The sequence below is a fragment of the Pogonomyrmex barbatus genome, unplaced genomic scaffold, assembly GCF_055798465.1.
Source record: "Pogonomyrmex barbatus isolate J1 unplaced genomic scaffold, ASM5579846v1 scaffold8, whole genome shotgun sequence".
Classification (NCBI taxonomy): domain Eukaryota; kingdom Metazoa; phylum Arthropoda; class Insecta; order Hymenoptera; family Formicidae; genus Pogonomyrmex; species Pogonomyrmex barbatus.
The window spans coordinates 5322446-5336261 of NW_028297182.1; the positions used below are offsets into that span (position 1 = coordinate 5322446).

At 36.9% G+C, this 13816-nt stretch overlaps 1 protein-coding gene across 5 annotated transcripts in view; it reads left to right on the top strand.

Annotated features, from left to right (window-relative positions):
- The window catches only part of LOC105427769 (uncharacterized), a 138512-nt gene that overhangs the window by 5140 nt on the left and 119556 nt on the right, over positions 1 to 13816 (top strand). The window lies entirely within an intron of this gene.

The following is a 13816-nucleotide window of genomic DNA, read 5'->3' on the forward strand; positions in this document are numbered from 1 at the left end:
TGTTGTACTGACTAGCGCAACATATGATTTATTAAGTTTCTCTCACACGACCATAATTTACATTCTATCAAGATATATTACACGAAATCTTCTTCGACAAACGAGCGGCATAAACGAGAGGATCGATGTTTAGACATCACGAATCATCGGAATTTGTGGAAGGGTGGGGTCTCTTTATTGTCCGCCCTGAAGATCCTGACGAACGATCACGGGAGGACAAAGAGAGCTTGCGAAAGTTTCCAAAGACGGTTTGTCTAGAGCAAAAAGATGACGCGCTGCTATATCCCTGGCATCTCGAAGTTTCTCTTTCTCTCGCCCGTTCTGATATGCCCGACGATAAAAACCCTCGGATTCCCTGGGACTTTCCTGGGGGGGTTGCAAGCCATCAGAAACTATCCCGTAAAAGGGACAACTGTGAGGAGAAAGGGAGCGAGAAGAATCGATGTCTCGCGCCGTGACATTAGATTTAATTTAAGCGTCGGTCCGAATCTTCAGCGTCTTCGCGATACCGCACATTGGCCACATTCTCGTCGACGTCTTCCGGGAGAGTTGATACCAATGGCGGCAACGTGCGTCGAATCTTAGAAACGGAAATTCCATTAAGGATATAAAATGTTCAGTACGCCGGGACTACGGGTTTGCTACGCTCAACAAGGACTGAATGTACGAAAGAGCCGATTCTTTAATCCTTTTTATTACTGTATTGTCTTTTTAGCAATGATTATTTTTATATTAATTTTTTTATAATTTTACATTAATTTTATATTAATTATAATTATGATTTTATATTAATTTTATCTTTTATTTAAATCTTTCTAATGACCTTCTTCTTTCGGATATTAAAAGGTTAATTTTTATAACTCTTGTGGTCTCGCAAAATGACAGATCATATTTTCTAGAAAAATAATCGCGCTTCGCACGTTGACGGAGATCTCAAAATGCCTTTGTACAGTCGCAAACACCTGCAAAATTTATTTAGAATTATGTGTTTCCTGTCTACAAGTCGTATGCTTGTCTTCCCTTTTTATGTCCGACCACATACTTCTGAGACATATACTCAGGACATACACATGAGGTGCCGACAGTCAGCCATTCCTCATTCATAAATAATTTATTTCACAGAAGAGGGGACAGAATGTATTCTGAATGGCCGTGCACATTTTACTGCAATTACACAGTTGCACACTAAACACTCAATAAAAGATGTATGTAGAAATGGAAACAGTTGTGAAATGGAAACAATTATAATACGAAAATAATTTATATCAAACAATTGATGGTGGCTTTAACAATTAGTTAATATTTTAATGTTAACAATAAAAGATATGTCCGGTAACACTCAATTTTTTCAACATATAATGGAATATTAAAATATACTATATAAATATGTATTGAAATACTGCATAAATAAAACTATCTTTACAAATATCAAAAAGATTATTTACAAAAGTATATATCATTCATTACATTATTGTGCAAGAAGAATTTAACGTTTTTTTATAAGTTTATGGGAAAAGATTATATCTTGTATATTAGAATAATCCTTATTTTACAAGAATTCATTTATTTCTATTTATGCTATTGTTAATACTAAATCATTTGTATATTTGTAAAACTCTAAATGTAAAAATGTATTAATAATACAATTATAACTATATATATATATATATATATATATATATTATAAAAACAATTTTATAAAACATTTTTAAAACATTTTAATATTAAACATTAAAACATTTTTATATTAACGTAATTAAATAACTATGAAGTGAAGAAAAATTATTTGTTTTATATTTTATTTTTAATATATAAAATTGTGTACAACGAAGGGAAAAATGATAGTAAAAATAATTGGTCAATTTTAAAGCGCTTGTAATGATAATACTGCATAATACTGTATCACTATTTTAAGTCTTTATCTAAAGTTTCACAGAGATTTTGTCGAGTTTAAATTATCACACAAAATCTAACATACACAGTTGCACGAATATTCGGAGTTCAAAGCCGCGTGTCAATTTGCGTCACGTGTGATTTAACCGTTTCATGCAAAACGGAATATATATATCGAATCAACCGTATAAAACAGATTACCCTCAAAGCTGCGCGTGTGTCTCTTTGTGAACACTTTTGATACTTCTTTTTTTTTTACCACTTGCTCTCAATTATGTCCGTTTAAGACAAATTATTGCGTACATTGCCGCCACGCCCCAATCGCTATCTTCTCCGTGCTTCCCATCGTTCTGTGCACGGAAAAGTTCGGACTGCAATTCGCAAACCGGTCCGGCAAAAAAGACTTCGACTCGAAAGACTCGCAAACCTGACCGCAGCCGCTCGGTTTCCTAGAATATTTCTACATCTTCAAGCTTCTTGAAGCTTAACAACGTCTGCGCACTTCGAAAGTTCAGTTTTCCATGTATATACGTAACTTTCACGTGCGATTTTATGAAATAAATTTAGGCATCCCACCATAAAAAAAGATATGAATCTTTTAACGGAAATATACGTATATATATATATATATATATATATATATATATATATATATATGTGCAGCATATAACTGCAGCATATATATATATATGTGCAGCATATATATATATATATATATATATATATATATATATACGTATATTTCCGTTATATATGCTGCAGTTTGCTTGTATAATTTGGAATAATTTTCGGCGCTCTCTTTTCTATAGCAGAAAAATATTATCTTTTTTTATAACTTTTAAATTTTAAACACATAGATTTTACATTACAAAAATGTTAATTGAATTTTATTGGTCAATTTTTGGTAGCAGAAAATAATTTTATTCGATAACACTTAAGATCTTCCTCCTAAAAACTTTTATCAAAGTTATTGTAATGTGCTAAATGTGTTATAGGATAAATCAAAATTTTCATCAAAAACAACAAATTTTACATTCCATGTCACATTTATTTTTAATATATTTTGTGAGTGGTATTTATGCGAAATACGAATATGTATTTTATGAAATGTAGTTACAATGAAAGCTATAACATACAGAAGCTTAGAGAATAGAATTTAAAATGACCAATCACAATCGAGCATTTGCCGAGAAGAATTTAGGTCGAAACTTAATCTAGCATTCTCTAAAACACTCGTTTATATACTCGATCGATTTGCGTACTTTTAAAATTTATTACTATTTAAATTCTTTATATAGGGCATATTTAGTTGTGACAATGACAACGTTAGCTCTGATTTTTATTACATTTTGTATGAAAAACAAACGGAATTCAGGCGAAATGAGAACCGCTGCATTAAAGCAGACGCTTCGCGCCGTTGCCGCGTCTCGCAGGTCCCACTCTTCTATCGACCGGGCAGCGTTGCCGGTTCCTTTTCCATGCCCCTTTATCGCCCCTTTCCAACACAGCCCTCCTCCCCTTTCTCTCGCTCTCGCCCTGTCTGTCTTTTTCTCTTCGCCGATGGCTGTCCATATTTCTCTCTTTATCCACTTCGGACTCAGAGCCCATCGCGGCTAGAGGTTCCTCTCCTTTTTCTTCTACTTTTTTTTTTCTCTGTCCAGCTATCTATTTCCCCTTCTCGCATATCTCTCCTTCTCTCTTTACTTCTTCTTTCTCCGACTACCCACTTTACCTCCTTCGGATACAGCTGTTTCATCTCTTCTTCTAGGACAAATGCCGCGGCTAGGTGCGACGTTATCTTTATTATCCCTTTTTCTCTCTTCTCGTCTTTTCTTCCTCTCTTTCTTCCTCTCTTTTTCTCAATATCCGACATTTTCTCGATAAAAGCAACGCGATCATGAAGGGTTCTGTCGATGACGGTTTCCTTCTCCTTGGATCTTCCTTTTGGATCCATGTTGGCTCGATGTTGTTCGTTGTTTGGACGTAACCTCCTGATACTACACTGGTATTTCATGAGTTCCGAACTATCGGAGTAGATCGAACTTTCTCGCTTACGCCGGCCAAGTTCGATGTTTCTCCGACACTTTTTGACACGTTTCACCGACGAAATATCAGGATAGTTAAGTTGAAAATTCATGGAGAGAATAAAATTGATTTAATCAATTTTGAGTTATGTCCGCGAATCGTATAAAAATTTTATCTAATCCTATTTTACTCCAATGACATTTTACTGTTCCCTTTCTGTTTTTTTAACAACATTAGTTTCTTTTTCAATCATTAAATCAGGATTATCCTGTTACATTAATTTCATATTATTCTCGCATAACTATGCTGAACGTGCACTTTCATAATTGAGCATCTCCTTTATTTCACATTCACATGATTTCAGCAGATTCTCGGATGGATTTGTCTCTCACGAAATAAACTTGGAATCCGTGTAATCTGCGGGAGATATGTTTTTCATCAACCTGAATCTATCTTCGAGTTGGTCCACCCGGAACCGCGTTGGTCTCTCAGATCTCCACCGGCTGCTTCTCTTTCCTCGAGTCGCCGAGTATTCGACTTCGTGACTCGCTGTAGACATCATTCAACGGTCGGTAGAGGTCGAAGGGCATCCCAGATCTAGGTCGGTTTCTGTTGGAGTTACAAAGCAAAGAAAAGAGTCCACGTAGACGCGCTGTAAACTCCATTTTTGCCATTTTACTTGTGAAATCTAACAACCACCACTTTTGTATGCACTGGTTATTATCTGAGAGACGATCTGAGATTTTATCAATAACAAATACTGCTATATAAAATCGAGTTGTATGTCAACGCTTAGAACAACAACTTTAGAGTTAGGAATGTTTTGACTATACAACAACAGCGAGGCTATCAAAATTTAAAAAGAATATATTTCTTATATTTTCGTATTGTTCAAATAAATATTATTTGCGAAATACTTTTATAAATTGAATTTTATTTCTTTTGTGAATTCAAGAAATTTTAATTCTATTATTTGAAATTACAAAAAGTAATTATTCATCGACTTCTATGCTTATTTTTTATCTAAGTTTTTTTTTTAAATTGCAAGATCTTTATAAATGCGAACACATAACAAAATATTAGATATAATTGACTAATTTACTAATTTATTTCTATCAGAATTTAATTTTTAGAGTGTGAATTTTAGAATTGTTTAATTTATTTCTTTAATAATTTATTATTCTTATGAGGGAATATTTTAAGTGCAAATTACAAAATAATATTAAATTTATAGATCTCTTCTTTGCGATCTTCTTTGCGAAACATGATAAAAAAATTTATCATGTTTGACATTATTTTGCGACTTATATTTGGAAGTATTCTTTTGTTAATTTGAAAGAAACTTTTATTCTGTTATCACAGCTAAGTAAACATCGTTATCTATTACGAAGATTGTCCAATTATTAAATTATTTATGTAAGAAAAACATTTTAAAAATTACAGACAAAAATATACACATATTTTGTTTTCAAACAAACTATCAAAAGTGTAAGCATTCAAGCAAAAAGAACTTTCTCGTCATCAAGCATCATTTATATTCTTACGTCGGATTTTTTTGCGGGTTATGCATTCGAATTCCTGAGAATCTCCGTTGCGAGGTATCGTTTCTTGAAAACGACTATGGGGACTGTGGACCAATCTTAATAATGTGGCTACCTACCGCGGCGTATACCTCGATCCCTTTTGCAGGACAAGAGCAGCCAGACGGGATAACGTCGTGTAATGAAGATTAATCTCGTCTAGCAAGCGCGCACCGACCATACCGCATTCATAAATCAATCATATCCGTCCGATTATCATTCAAATCGGTCCCCGATCCTCTTCACTGCTTGCTGGGTTGCCGGTTATACACGTCGTTGCACGGAATCGACAAATCGGCTACGATCGGCTGGCCATGACGACCTAAGAACCGAACGATCGCCATAAACGCGGTAGATAGCGATAGATAGATCGAACTAGATGGCTAGTCCAAATATCATCCAATTACGTATATAAATATATAAATATTATCAAATATGCCAAAAAAAATGACAACGTACTACGATAAAGAAGCATGTTTTTATGTTTCACGTATTTGTATTTCGTCGCTTCGATCGAATCGTTTATCTCGAGGACACTAGCCATTCTCTTCATTATTTAACCGCTAATGACTATTATCTATCCATGATGGTGGACACTATTTGAAATTATGGAAGCAAACGGATTTGCGAATGCAGATATCACTGCACATTATATCGAGAAAATCCAGCGGCGATAAAATCTTTCCATCTTGGTTCTTTGTCGTTGACGTTTATTTGCTATTATAGGGCTTATGATAATGAAGATACCTCTATATTTCCGCGAATTCCCTTTGTGGGCGAAAGAGCTTAAGGCATTCTGCCCAACGTCGCGCGCTTATTACAATCTTATACATTATGGAACTTCTGGAATGGCGAGCGAAAAACCGAGGAAAAACGTTCCAATCTTTAGAGAAGCTTGATTAACATAAACCGAATCAGGCTAATCCCTGGCGATGCTCCGCGAGAGATATACGAGATCGATCCGAATATGAATAAGGCTCGCTTACTTTACTACTCTGCGTCTACGACAGGTTATCCTCTCGCGAGGAATTAATTGTTTCGAGCGTGTTCCGATGAAGGACAGCAAAAACCGCGCGAATAAAAAAATATTATCCCGTCTACGACTGTGAAACCTAACCGGCTATGAAAGGACACAATCGACAGCTTCGAAAGGCCACGTGTCCCTTTCCCAGCGCAATCATGTCGCGTTCCCTTCGATCTAACAACAATAATACGTAGTAACGTTTCGTACGATTCGCATAACGCGAGCCTTGGATAACGCGGTTATATATATATGGCATGCTCCTTCTCGCTGTGCACACAAACCATGCATTCGACGGCTGCCCCTGAGATTCTCGACCTATCATCATCGAGGCAGTAACCACAGACTGATCGATTCGGGGAACTCTCTAATTTACCTTTTCAAGTTCGTCCGTTACAGTGGGAAAAAAAAAAAAAAAAGAAAGACCGAGTATCAGGTAGTAGCTGCGTTAAAATTTAGCGTATGCCTTCGAAAAATTTTCAAGTAATCAAGGCGTCTGTAAAATTTGAGGCAAGTGCCGACGTAGTCGTCTTCATTCCCCCCTCGAGGCGCAGAATTTAATTTTATATCTGTGCTATAGATATATTCCTCTAAGCCAAATATCTTACTATGCAATTTACTTATATTTCGCATATAATAATTTGTTCAAATAAGCTTCTCTCCTTTATTTCCTATTTCTGTATTACATATGGCCATGTAATATATCCCACAATTATTTTTTTATGGGATTTAATTATTGTCACAATGGATATCGTATCGTATCGATTGCGAACAGTTAGCAATTTTAATTGGCTTGTTTGAAACCGCTCGTTTATTGATCGCATGAAAAATGAAAGGACACGATGGTACGGACCGTATCAATTATGCGACGGCTACGCGAGAATGAAAGACCGAATATAAATCGGGCATGTGTCCCATCTCAACCCAATGACCGCAAATATACCGGTACATTTAATATGATAATCGACGATATGTGTGTGTATATATACCTGGATCGCTTTGGTTCTGTCGGAGAACACGAAAACCGGTTTCGGTTTCGTGGCGATGAGGACAGATTAAGGTCGATTCACATTATGCGACATGACGCGATACATACTTGCAATACAAAGAAGTGTTTTATTACGAAGAGCAACGGCATCTTCATTCCTGGAATACCAAAGAACAGGATTATAATGACTCACGAATAGGATTGCACTCAAGGATTTTTTTTTTTTTTTTTTTTTTTAAATAAAATTAGAAAGGTGACCTTGTTTTTTCTCTTGGAATATTAATTTCTTGGATTCGCAAATTTCGTCGTTTGTCAAATCGTAAAAATCGCATTCTCACACACACACACACACACACACACACACACACACACACACACACACACACACACACACACATCCACATATATGTTCAGCAATACTATCAATGAAATAAACGATGTTATATAAAAATTGGACCTCACAAAATAATGTTCATAGTTTTTTATTAAATTATTGAGTTATTTATAGAATTAGGACAATGTTATATATGTAACACGAGACGTAAAACTCCACGTGTCCAACGTGTTAATTTATTGAATTTCCTTAATTTATTTTTATTTTCAATTTCCATCTCGCATGATAATCATCTTGTGCTATCTAGCGATCACATTGTCCGGCATAATTCGACTTTCATTGGGAAAGATGTTTCGCATAGCGAGGAGCGAATCGGCGGTTGGCCAGAATATTTCTCCCGCCTGAGGTAGAGGGCGAGATTTGTCGCCGGAAAATTACCAGGGTGCAACGTTGCACATATAGCCGGCTCATAAATTTCATTTCCAGCCGATCGAACGATTTGCCCGTATAACGCACGCGGCGTTATGACGGCGCCCGCTAACTTCGCCGATTTCTACGAGCTCCTGCACGTAGATAAGTTATGGGATCGTTCTCGCGCCGCGATCGATTAATCCGCGAAAGGTGCGCTCGGGTTGTGAACACCGCGTTGAAATAAAAAAATTATATCCTCACGCAGTCGCAATCTATATTACTGTATCACAATGTCTCCTTATTCGAGGACAGTAAGAATAAAAATTGTTGCGATAAAAAAGTTGATTGAAAAACTAAATTTGAATTGCTTCAATAGTATTTATTGAAAAAAAAAATAGATTACAAAATTTTGTAATCTATTTTTTTTTTTTTATTCATTGATTTATAAAATATGTTTATAAATAGAATTTTCGACTGTTGGTGACATAATGATTTAATATTGTAATAATATTTTCCCTCTCGAAAATTAATTTCGAATACACGTGCGTGTCGATGAAAGTTATCCAACATATATGTATCATCTCTCGTTTTAATATCCCAATATCCCGCTATCGCGAGAGAGCCCGCGGTTGTTAATTAGGGAGGTTAATTCGCTGGCGACGATTTTAATGCATGTTTCCATGGCAATGCACACCCATACCTCTCCTAAGATTCGCATATTAATTAAGACTCAGCATTTGCAGCAATCGTGATCATACAGTCACCTTGGCATTTGTGTCGAAATGGATACGCGCATCAAACAATGGCTATCGTTAATGAGTCGTGCGTAATAGCCAGCGAGTATTAGCTTCGCCATCGTTAGATGACGTTTCATCACATGCGAACGTCAGCAGCGACGTCTATGTCGTTGTTGCAGACACATATGCTTTCAGTGTCGTTTTGAAAAATGTTTTTTTGATACGATAATTGGTATCCGCATTTCGATTAAATAATATTTATTATTAAGAAATAACTTGACCAATAATACGGTATTTTGAAGCGGGACAGTTTTATCTCTGACGCAATTTTTTCATTCACGGCAGGATAAATACTTTATTTAGAATCGTAATTAATTGCAGTTGTTTGCTCGTGAAATTGCTCTTTATTGCGCAAGACTTCAATTTTTCATTTTATTGTGAGATAAAAGTCCAGCAGTGCAGGGACCTCTTTTATCTCTTTTTGCACACAACTCGATGGCGATATAGGTCTACTAAATTAATATTACGTTTTAATATAAATTGTTTTTTATTTTGTTGAGTTGTTTTTATTTTGTTGAGAGTTCTTTGACAATATTACGTATTATTTTAAAAATTATGCCAAATTTCCTCGTCCAAAGTATCTCGCGCTTGAATATAAAGCTGAAAAAGGAAAGGATGCTGTGAAGTATCCGTATAATCTCACCAAAGCTACCGCGAGGTACACTGCATTTGTAAGCTTCTTTAGTTGTATAGCGTGTTACTGCTCCACATTCTTTAATCCCTTACACGCATTTACGCATGCGGTCATATGGTACTGCATGACGATGGTTCGTTAAAGAACGAGAGAAAAAGACGAGGGAGGAGGGAAAGGTAGGGAGAGAGAGAGAGAGAGAGAGAGAGAGAGAGAGAGAGATGGACGGTGTCTTTTTCGCTACCGCCGCCATGCTGAAAACCTTCTCCCTCGGGGTTGTCGCTTACAAGGGCGTGGGCGTGCAAACCCAGGGAATTTAATACTCTCGAAATATCAGATGTCGAAGGTAAAATGTCGTCGTCGACAGCAATTGCAATTGCGCACGTTCGCTTTTTCTTTCCTTTCGTTCTCTTACTTTATCCTCTCCATTTCTTTCTCTCGAGGTCTCTTACGAGAGAGAGAGAGAGAGAGAGAGAGAGAGAGAGAGAGAGAGAGAGAGCTTATTGCCTCTCTTTCCCAATTACAGTCATTAAATCATTGAAAGCGACGAACAATGACTTTGTTACAACATTTCCCTTCACCAAGTTACTAGTTACAGAAAACGTTTTAACAACGTTTTACAACTGATTATTACGTTAAATTATCGCATGTATCTTCGCTCAGTAAAATATCAGACATCTTAGTTATTAATCTTAGTTAATTAACTGACTTATTCAATAAACTCGCGCCGTATGTTCCGCGTTATTATTAGTACAATATAATATAATATAACAACATTGCGCGTCAACGAGATCGCTACTATTAACCAGTCTACGGCTAAACGGATTACAAATGATAATCGACACGCAGTACGTGGAGTGGATCAATGCGCCGCACAATGTGCATTCGGTATTCTTTATCAGCGGATTACATGACCGATTGATACTGCGCGACTCTATTCTCCGGCCTTTCGGCAAATATTTTCCGAACGATTCCATTGTCAAAGGACGACGGACGCCATCGCGCTATGAAAAGGCGCAACGAGCGCAATCGCCGGGTTAGTACCATCACGCGTGAACGCACACGTGTTCTCGTTAGGGCACGGCATGCTCGTCACGATAGAGATCACCATATGAAAATATATTCGACGTCTCGGATTACTCGATTCGCGATCCCCTGGTCCAATTCCGTGCGAGTCACGTTGCGAAAACGCGAGGTGCTTCCTCTTATTTCTTTCTGTTTTATAAACTGTCGTATCAAAATCAATAATGAATAAATACACTTTACGTATAACTTATACAACTACTACTTATATAAATAACGTAAAATTGCATAATTCGTTGCGATATTCGTAATATTTAGAAGACCGACACTTCTCGTTATTTAATTACGACAATAAATAATTATCATTTCTTTCCTTGTTTCAGGTAAGGCGATGCTTCTGATGTCTTAATTGGATCTTGGCGTCTTCTCGATTTTTCAGTGAGTATCATATTGTCGTGTCTCGTAATAACATATGATCGGCCAATGCTGGTAAAAAAAAAAAAAGAAAAGAAACGTTATGGTTTCGAGAATGAAGATGATCCAGCGTTGTTACAAAGGATTTCTAACGAGCTCGCGAGTGCAGGAGGAATCGCAAAGAGCGAGCCTGCGACGCGTGTAAATTTAAGGGTTTCACTAACCTTTTTTTCGCCATTGTCCTCTTTCGTCCATGGTATTCCCGATGCTCTCATACTACCACGATTATCACTGTAAAGAATAGAGCGCACGAGAGAGAAGGAAAATATTTTAGGTAGGAACTCGCATTGCCTCTCTTACTTTCCATGCGGAGCTTCAACCCCATTGTGAAGGAAACATTTAATACGGCGCGATTATCTCTCTTTTTTCTCGCTTGCGGCGAAATAAAGATTTTACGACGCGCTGCTTCGGGTAGATTTTCGACGTAAAAGAAGAAACGAGAACGATGCTTTACGGCACGCTATCGTCGTAAACGCTGCATTAAAAATCTCATTCGACAGCAACATTTTGCGACTGATGATAACATCAAGTTCAATCTTGGTCAAATTTTTTATTAATGAATCTCCCTATTGATGAAAAGCTTCAGAATTTTTTACGTAGGATATATTTTTACACTCGGACTAATGCTGTTTCTATTTTCTATTCGAAAACTTTAGCTCAAAATCCAAATTTGTCAAACGCGCGTTAAATTTGTAAAACCACTGTATTATTCTCGTGTAACGGAAGTTAAGGAAATTAATCGTGCCCAAAAAATAATTTATTGATTTCTTGAGTTTTTTTATTTTTTTTTTTTTTTTTTCAGCGGGGATCATCCCCCTTTGGAGATGGTAGTAAAATCTTCTGACATCACGTACGTTAACCTCTGCGGGGGGATTGTGAAAGAACGGAAGGGAGAGAAGGGCGGAAGGAAACGAGAGTGAGATGAAGAGGGTGAGAGGGGTGAAATGGGCGCAATCTATGCATCTGAGTTGTATCGGCGGCTGAAATCGTTGGTGACGTCACGTGTTACAAACACGTGTACTGCCAGCTGTTTTCGACATCTGCGTATATACACCGCCTTGAAAATTATGCGAAAAATTATGGCGTTCACGCGTGGCACGCATTCATTAACTCGTACATTTCGCTATACTCAAAAAGAAATACTATTGCAAATATATTAATTTTATAATTTGTAATATATTTAGACTTTAGGCAAAGTATAATGAAAGTTTCCAATTATTTTTGTAAAAAAATTAAACATAGTTTTTTTAATTTTGTTAACAATGTTCTTCTCTTATTTTATTTAATAAAATCAGAATCAAATTTTTACGTTCGATTGAAACACATTTCACACGTCACTTTTCATAAAATATTAAATACTTGAAAAATCTGCGATCTTTTTTTCCTACAAAGTAGTCCATGAAGTTTTCTTACCGTATCAGGAAGGTTCAAGAAAGACGAAGATAATTAAACGGTTCGTAGATAAAAAAGACATCCATATGACTTATAAAAGTATCAATTAACGTCACTGCATTGCATTCGCGCTCAGTGATAATAATTTGCGACAAGATAATTTTAAGCATGACAACCTTCATAATATGTTCAGTTAAGCTTCGCATACTGTTTTAATTCAATGTACGTAATTCAATGTTCTCCTGTGCACCTGCTTTTCCATTTTAACCGCCGAACCACCGTATTACGCATTTTACTTTCGATGCAAATACTCAGAGGAAAAATTCTAATTGTATTGTTTCACCGCTTAATATTAACGCCGTTGAATCAATTATTATACTTGAGCATGGCGAGAATTGAATTATTTAAATTAATCTGTCATTAAAAACGTATTACAAGGGCGCGTACAAAACATATATACCGTAACAAGATTCACTCTTTACGATAAATCTCCGAGGCTGGATCCATAATCTTTCTTTCTTGCTTTCTTTTTTTTTTTTTTTTTTTCCAACTTGGTACTCATGCCAGCGCAAGACTGGTCCGGTCATAAATTGAGTCTTCCGTTTCAATTATTTTCCGCGATTATTCAAGCTACATCCGGCAGGAGCAAAGCTCCGTCGTCGTCGGAAAGTTTCCCGCCCACGGCGCAAGAATCTGCGCTGAGATTCGCTTTTTCCTATTCGCCCGGGTTAACGAAGTCTTCGAAGTTTCCGCGGGCGGAATTCTCGATTACGAAAGAAGTGCGGTAGCATTGCATTTTTCATTCGTGTTGCCAGTTTGCGAGTTTTCCGTGGCAGGAATGTAAAGGGAGGTATGCAACATCGAGCAATGGCGCGCGCGCGCGCGCGTACGTATGTGACAATGGCGGAATGCTGATCGGACATTTTTAACAGAAAAGAAGTTAATTCTTCCTTTCTTTTTTATTTTTCGTGCAGAGTAGAATGCGCGCAAAATATCGAGCGTGTGTTTCGCTGTCAGTTGCAGTGCAGACTACCACCAGTGCGCTACGATGCATGCTTCACTGCTTGCTGCTTGATGTTCGTTGCTTGTTGCCTGCTTCGTTGTCTGTTCTCGGTGATAGATCACGTGCTATCCTCCGCGCGTGTTTCGCTACACGCAACTAACGCGAACCAATCGCAAAAATTGTCGGAACTTTTCTTTTCACCGCGTGCTCCATGATGATTTCAAATCAATCATGCCGCAGACAT